The sequence below is a fragment of the Cricetulus griseus genome, chromosome 4, assembly GCF_003668045.3.
Source record: "Cricetulus griseus strain 17A/GY chromosome 4, alternate assembly CriGri-PICRH-1.0, whole genome shotgun sequence".
Taxonomy (NCBI): Eukaryota; Metazoa; Chordata; class Mammalia; order Rodentia; family Cricetidae; genus Cricetulus; species Cricetulus griseus.
The window spans coordinates 56,726,556-56,734,631 of NC_048597.1; positions in this window are offsets into that span (position 1 = coordinate 56,726,556).

Here is an 8,076-nt window from a genome sequence, read left to right on the forward strand (position 1 = left end):
CACTGGAGGGTCACTCGGGGAGTGGCACCATATCAGGTGCTTGGTCTTTAGCCGGGCTCAGCTATGGCCAGGTCAGCTGTGGTGAGAGGAAGTTATGGCGTCCATGCACAATCTCCATGTCTGCCAGCATGGCCAATTTGATGGTCCCTGGGCTCATGGGCAATGCCAGGGAAGGCAGGGCAAGGGGCTGACACTCATAGTTTGACTTATCCTGGCTACTTGGTTGCTGAACTCTCCCTGTGCTGAACTCAAGTTCCAATCAGAATTCCCACAGGACACAAGTATCCCTCTGTCCTTTACACATTTGTGGAGAGCTGTCCAGATTCCAAAGAACCACGTGGTCAGGCTCATCACAACAATGACCTCACTTCTCAGCACCAATTGTCTACATTAGTTTCTTTTCCTGTTTCTCTGAAAAAAATTACTCTGACAAAAGCAATTCAAGGGGGGAAGGGAGCTTATTCTAGCCCACAGTTAAAGGTACAGTCCACCATGGCCAGGAAATTAAGGCAGGTGGGAGCTTGAAGCAGCTGGGGACATCACAGGCCTTGAACTCACAATCATCATCTGTGGGCTGAGATCACAGACAAACCTGACCCGCTGATGCTGCCTCCAATTCTTTCTTCCTATGGCTCCTATAACACAGGTAAGAAGGTCTGTGTACATCTATGTTAACCCCTCCAAAGCTTGGGGAACATCTCGGGGGAGGGAGTGATCACCTGCACAAGATCAGGCTGTCACTATCCCACTGTGGACCCACCCAGCAGGGGTTGGTTCATGAAGCCTCTCTCCTCCCTGAGGAATTACGAATCAACCAATAAAATAAATCGATTGATGAAGGTCCATTCTTGGCTGGGTTGGTGTCTCTTGCCATCTTTCTTAAGCTTAAAAAAATACTGTGTGTATGTATCTCTGTGTGTGCACATAGGTGTACAAGTATATATAAGACACAATGCATGTGTGGAGGGAAGAGAATGTTAGACCCCCGGAAAACTCAGGTATCCGGGGTCCCATGCCATGACCGAGGTCACCCCAATCACCAGGCAGATTTGAGAGCTTGCTGCAAACTGCATGAGGCTTTATTGTTTTTTAATAAGCTAACGCCATGTTAACTCGGGTCTTTCACCCACCCGCCATGGCGGATGGCTCGCAAAAGACAGTTTGAACCCACTGTCGAGAGATCTTGTAGGGCAGTGTAAGGGGAGTGTCTAGGGGTATGCACAGGCTCACGATTGTGTGCTTCCAGCCTTGGAGGCTTGCCCTGTGTTGATTGGTCAACTGGTTGTTAAGGCCCATAGGCCCTCCCAGGGTGGTTGCTATGCTCTGTGCATCATTGCTGTGTGCTTGTCTGTAAAGTACACCCAGGGTTGTAAAGCATAGCGCCACCAGCTAACTTCTGATTGGTTCCTTGTCACGAGGTCATAGCAAGCAGGTGTTACTGTCATGGCTGCCGAAATGGGGAGCTGGTCCCTTCAAGAACACCTTTTGGGAGTCAGTTCTTTTCCTCTGTCATGGGCATTGAGGATGGGACTTCCTCAGTCTTGCACTACAAGCACCTTTACCCACTGAGCCATCTTGTCAGCCCTCTTTTCCTGTAATGCTATTTTTTAAAGGAATGAGATAGAGTGTGTGTGTGTGTGTGTGTGTGTGTGTGTGTGTGTGTGTGTGTGTGTACCTATACAGTCAGCTCTGCTCTTTCATATACCTATACCCTATTTGACCCAAATGGGATTTGAATGGCCAGTCATTTTACTGTAATTGGGTCTTTGATCCATCCCGAGTTCATAGACCACTTCTAAAGAGGCACTTAGCTAAATTTTACAGGTTTTAGAAGGTAAATGAAAGGAAAGAGAAAGGGGGGACTGGGCATGCTCCAGAAAAAGGTTTGACTTGGGGCAATAAGAACAGTAAAGACCTCAAGGATTGGCAGGTGTGTGGGCAGAGCGGAGGAGTGGAGTGGGTGTAACCGCAGAAGTAGGGTGGGGCATGAGAATAGGAGAGATTTCAAGAGTAGGAGGAAGTTGAGCCTGGTGGTGCACACCTTTAATTCCAACACTGCAGAGGTAGAGGCAGGCTGATCTCTGTGAGTTCAAGACTAGCCTGGTGACTGCTTGTACATAAAGAGTTCCAGGATAGTCAGAGCTGCATAGTGATACCTTGTCTCAAAAGGTGGGGGGAGGGGAGGCACCCTGGTCTGCAGAGTGAGTTCCAGGACAGCCAGGGATACACAGAGAAACCTTGTCTCAAGAAGAAAAAAAAAAAAAGAGAGTAGGAGGAATAATACTTGAATTATTGAGTTTTGGAGGGCCTGCCCCTCACAAACAGTTGCTCCCTCGTATGCTTTTGGAGGATAGCAGCTATGTAGAGTTGAGCAGCACTGGGGTCAAATTCCAAGGCTCACCTGCAGCTGAAAAGCACAAATGCCTCCCCCCTCAGGATCTAACCCTCTCCACTTCTCACTCCCCACCCCCTCCTGCTCTGTCTGTCTCTTGAGGCTTAGCAGCTCAGTGGAGCCTCCTTTTTATAGATCATGCTCACCCTAAAGTTAGCCAGGAATGCACAGGCCCTCCACCCCGGGCACACCCTATACTCAAGTTTCCAGAAGGTCGAAGAGTTGTGGGAGGCCACCGTGGGAGAGTGCTTGCCCCAAACTCTGACCATGTAAATCACTTTAAGCAACACAGAAACTTTGATCCTTTGTATTTACTTCAGATACAAAAAGCCCACACTCCAGAGCATTCACTTTCCCAAGCGCTGGACAACAGAGGCACCCTAACTCCCCAACTCCTTGAAAAGCCGCAAAACTTGTCCCTCTTTGCAGAGGGTCAGCAGGTCGTTAAAAAATGAAAGCCTGCCACTTCCAACCACAAGCTTGGTTTTCATTTAAAATTTTTCTTTTCTTTTTTTTCTTTTGTGGGGGTGGGGGTGCCACGGTGCCCGTGTGCCCCTCAGAGGACAACCTGGAGGAGATGGTTCTCTGCTTCCACCTTGTGGGGCCCGGGTTGTTAATCAAGAACTATCTCTCATTCTGGAGTCCTCTGTGGGATGGGGCACGGGGGTGGGGTAGGGGTGGGGCGGCGAGGGGAGCTGGCACTGTTGCTCACTGCGGTGTTTTCCACGTACCTGCGGGCCTCCTTCATCTGCCATGGCTAGGGAGCGCCTAGCCCTCTCGGGAGCACAAGGCGGTAATGGTGATACTCTTTTTTTGGTTTGTTTTTTGAGATAGGGTTTCTTTGTGTAGTCCTGGCTGTCCCAGAACTTGCTCTGTAGACCATGCTGGCCTGGAACTTACAGAAATCCGCTCTGCCTCCCGAGTGCTGGGATTAAAGGTGTGGCCTACCCCTGCCCTGCTCGAAAGTGGCTACTCTTAAGAATTTTTCTCCTCAACCCCTGCTGCCCTGCAGTCCAGCTCCTTCCTTGCACGTCACCCTCTCAGTCCCACCTACCCCTGTCTACCTTACCCCTGGTCATAATTGCTGGGGCCTCCTGGTTTCACTCTCAGGAGCCCTGAGAGTGAAAGGATGCACACAGGTGGAAATTAGGCTACTGTTAAGTCTTGACCTCTCCATGGTCTGGTAGGTTACAGGCCAAAGCAATACTGTCTGGAGAACGCTCCTCACTTTTCCATTTTTCTCTTTTAAAAGATTTCTTTTATTATTTTAAAGTATGTGTATGTGTGCGTTGTGTGTTGGGGGTTGGGGATCAATATGTGCACTGCATGCTAACCAAGGCCAGAGGCATAGCATCACCATCCCCAGGAGCTATAGTTAGGAGTAGTTTTGAGTCACCAATGTGGGTGCCCATAACCTACAGAAGCCTAAAGCAGTCTTAACTGCTGAGCAGTCGTTCCAGGGCCCACTTTCTCTCTCTCTCTCTCTCTCTCTCTCTCTCTCTCTCTTCCTTCTTTCCTTTCTTTTCCTTCCTTCTTTTTTTCTTTTCTCTTTTTCCAAGACAGGGTTTCTCTGTGGAGCCCTAGATATCCTGGAACAGATCAGGCTGGCCTCAAACTTACCTGCCTCTCCCTCCTGAGTGCTGTGTCCTATCCCGTTCTTAACAGGGACCACCCCAGAGGCTTCCTTCTCGACACCCCTGGGATTCTGTCGCTTCCCTCACAGCATTACCCCTTGTCACAGAGAAAAGGGAGCATTCAGTGAGACTCCTTCCTCATCCTGTCCCTAGAGCTCAGTTTGTGCCAGCCCACACCTGTAGTTTTCTGTCCTGTGGCTAAATTGCAGGGACCAGAATGCAGAACGCTCTGTGGGGTGTGCTAAAGAGCTGAATCGTTTTCAGAAGAGCAGGTGGCAATTTTGAAATAATTCCAAGCCAGGTGGTGGTGGTGCACGCCTTTAATCCCAGCACTCGGGAGTCAGAGGCAGGCGGATCTCTGTGAGTTCAAGACCAGCCTGGTCTACAGAGCTAGTTCTGGGACAGCCAGAGCTACACAGAGAAACCCTGTCTCAAAACACCAAAAATTAAAATGAACAAATATAAAAAAGAGGAAAACATTCCACCCAGCTGGATGTGGTTGCACAGGCTGTAATTTTAGCCCTCCAAAGGCTGAGGCAAGATTCTGAGTTCCAGGCCAGCACAGGCTACATAGCCAGACCCTGTTTCAAAAAATGATAAATCAAACAAAAAATATTCCACAGACCCAATATGCACAGAAAATGAACCGATGTTCTGGGAGAATGTGGCTCTATCAGTTGTGGCCATTTCTTACATGTTTATTTATTGTTTTTATTTTATTTATTTATTTATTTTATTTATTTATTTATTTATTTATTTTTTGAGACAGGGTTTCTCTGTGTAGCTTTGGCGCCTATCCTGGCACTTGCTCTGGAGACCAGGCTGGCCTCCAACTCATAGAGATCCGCCTGCCTCTGCCTCCTGAGTGCTGGGATTAAAGGTGTGCGTCACCAACGCCCGGCTCATGTTTAGCTTTTTACAGGAGAGTAGAGGCACACTGATAAAGTATTGACAGGCTTTCCCATTTTAAAAATCCAGCCTTGGGCCAGAGAGATGGTTTAGCAGTTAAGAGCATTCATGACTCTCTAAGAGGACCTGGTTCAGTTCACAGCACAGATACATGGTAGTTCACAGTTGCTTCTAACTCCAGTTCTGAGTGATCTAACTCCCTCTTCTGGCAGCCACAGATCCTGCATGCATAGCTTTTTAATCCCACCATACATACATTTTTCAGGCACCAGACGTATACACACACACACACACACACACACACACACACACACACACACACACACGAAAAAAAACTGAATAAATAATATTTTAAAATTACAGCCTCTCTTAAGCCTATTTCCCTTCCAGTTATTTCCTCTTTATGCCCTAACTCCTCTAAAACAATGACCATATTTTTTGCCAACTTCTGAACTGATGCCAAATGCTACTTCCTTCCTACTTCCTCTTCACTGGAAATTCACTGACCTGAGGATCCCTGTGACATCTGGAGGGGTTACACTGACTCTTCTCAGTGTGGACCTTCCTGAACACCTCTGCAATGTTTGAAGCAGACCAACACTGTTCCCTTATAGCAGGCTCCCTGGAGAGAAAGGACACTGTCTTCTCCTGGGCTGGTGGTGCCATCTGCTGGCATTCCTGTGTTATACTGGACTTGCTTTCTCTCTATTCCCCCCACTGGGGTTTTGAGCTCCTCTCAAGGGTGGCATCCCCTGCCAGATGGGTGAAGAGATAGTCAAGTCAACCCCTAAGTCTTTGCTTCTACTATTTGAAAACCCCACATTGAAGTCAGCACGATGACACCCATAGAAGCAAACAAAAATCTTCCTCCCTGCAAATCTCCACAACCCAAGGCCCCTGAGGACGCCAGTGTCAAGTAATTTCTCTCAATGCTGAGCTCACTCACTGAAACATGAATACCATGCCTGCCGCTGACATTGTCCTTAATTTGCAAGCTTTCTTCCTAGTATTGGGAATTAGGGAAGGGTGTCCGCTCTCGACACTCTAATTCAACACAGTGAAACAAGTTCTATCCACTCCAATAAGGTAGGAAAAGGAAGCAAGATGGATCTCCCTTTGCAGTTGACATGATTATGTAGAAAATCTCAAGGAACGTGTTTCTAAAAACAAATAAATTTAGAATCACGAAGTGAGGCCTGCTGACACCTGCTGTATGACTTCTGACCTCTGGGGCTGTGAGAAGATAAATCTCTTCTATTTATTTGTTTGTTTATGCATTTACTTTAGAGAACAGATACCACTAAATCATTGCAGTCTTGGCTATTGACTCCCCGAGAGCCAGTTGCACTTTAAAAATTTATTTATTGTGTAGTGTGTGTGTGTGTATGTGTAAGTGTTCTGTTTGCATGTATGCCTGTATGCCAGAAGAGGGCATCAGATCCCATTATAGATGGTTTTTGAACCACCATGCACCATGTGGTTGCTGGAGAATTGAACTCAGGACCCTGGAAGAACAGTCAATGCTCTTAACCACTGAGCCATCTCTCTAGCCCATGGCCTCAACACTTCTAAAGATTATTACTATACCACCATGTTTTCATCTACACATCACAGAAACCCCAAGGAACAAGATGCCAGACAAATATAAGTTTGATTCTCTGTCATTGCAGGAGACCCAAGGAAGACACTTCAATTGATAACTCTGGTTCAGTTGCATCGCAATTTCTTTGGGACCCAGGCTCCTTCCATGCCTCTGCTGGGTCAGGCTCAACAATGTTGCCATTTGCTTCATCCTTGTGTTTGTTACCTCATGACTGTTGTTGCCACAACCCTGAACATGAAAACCCAGTAAGGTTAGGAAGGGGCAGGTGAGAACCCTCAGAGGTAAAGAGCTTGCTCTGAAAGCCTGACAACCCGAGTCTGACCCTCAGAACCCATGGTGGAAGGAGAAAAATGATTCTCAGAACTAGTCTCTTGACTTCCAAATGCATGTGGTGGTGTGTGTGTGTGTGTGTGTGTGTGTGTGTGTGTGTGTGTGTGTACAGTAACCATAACTAAAATTAATTTCTATAAAGCATAAATAAAAATGTTAAAGACACAAAGAGGAGAAAGGGGAGCTGTATTAGGGTTCTGTAGAGAAACAGAACTGATAGAATTTATGTATATTAAAAGGGGATTTATTGGCTGGGCGTTGGTGGCACACACCTTTAATCCTAGCACTCGGGAGGCAGAGGCAGGTAGATAACTGTGAGTTTGAGACCAGCCTGGTCTACAAGAGCTAGTTTCAGGACAGCCTCCAAAGCCACAGAGAAACCCTGTCTCGAAAAACCCCCCCAAATAGGGGAGGTGTTACTAGAATGATTTCAGGCTGTTGGTCTGGCTAGTCCAACATTGGCTGTCTCCTGATGGAAAGGTCAAAAATATGGTAGTTGTCCCATCCATAAGGCTGGATGCCTCAGCTGGTCTTCACTCTGTATTGAAATCCCTAAGAAGTGGGTCCTACAACCATCAAAAGAATGCCTCAGCAGCAGGATAGATGAACTTGCCAGCAAGAGTGAGGACAGGCAGGCAAAAAAGCAAAATCATCCTTCTTCCAGGGCCTTTTATGTGGTCTGCTACCAGAAGGTGTGGCCCAGATTAGGGTGGGTCTTCTCACCAGAGGAAGCTAACAGGTTGGGGTTAGGAGTGGCTATTTGCTGTAGTGGATTCCCACCGTCCCTCTTAAAGTAGATCTTCTGCTACATTCTGAGATTAATCAGAACATTCTTGGGCCAAAGACATAACCAGTTTCAAGTCATAGTTAGTCATTTTCCAAATGCCCAGCAGTCAATTCTTTGTATTATTTTTAACTACCAACTAGGGGGAAAACTGTCTCTGTCTCTGGTTTTCAAGGCACAGTTTCTCTGTGTAGCCCTGGCTGTTCTGGAACTCACTCTGTAGACCAGGCTGGTCTTGAACTCACAGAGATCCTCCTGCCTCTGCCTCCAGAATGCTGGGATTAAAGGCGTGCGCCACCACTGCCTGGCCAAGGGAAAAACTCTTTATCTCTTAACCTTGGCATGACTTTACCTCAGCCCTTTGAGGCTGTGTTAGAACAGGCTGAGGGCCTCTCGCTGCCAACTCAGCAAGGGAGCAGAGATG